Here is a 392-nt window from a genome sequence, read left to right as displayed (position 1 = left end):
AAAAAAAGAAAAGAGAAAAAGGTGACATATAATATCTGGCCACCAATCAATACTAGAGTCTAACTTTATGTGGATAGTGACTCAAACAAAAAAAGTCATATTTTTTACATTTGTGAAACTTGTAAATACATATACCAATTTGTATTGGGTGCCATTTATTTTATGTGCTAATGCATTAGAATTGGTATTTTTTACAATTAGGATTTTTATTTTTCGAGATACACACTGAAATTCTTTTTTTATAAAGATTTATTTATTTATTATGTATACAACATTCTACCTCCATGTATGTCCACATGCCAGAGAGTGCCAGATTTCATTACAGATGGTTGTGAGCCACCATGTGGTTGCTGGAATTGAACTCAGAACCTCTGGAAGAGCAGCCGGTGCTC

This window comes from Microtus ochrogaster, chromosome X, assembly GCF_000317375.1.
Source record: "Microtus ochrogaster isolate Prairie Vole_2 chromosome X, MicOch1.0, whole genome shotgun sequence".
Classification (NCBI taxonomy): domain Eukaryota; kingdom Metazoa; phylum Chordata; class Mammalia; order Rodentia; family Cricetidae; genus Microtus; species Microtus ochrogaster.
The sequence above is the reverse complement of the archived record's forward strand: the minus strand, read 5'-3'. Positions refer to the sequence as shown.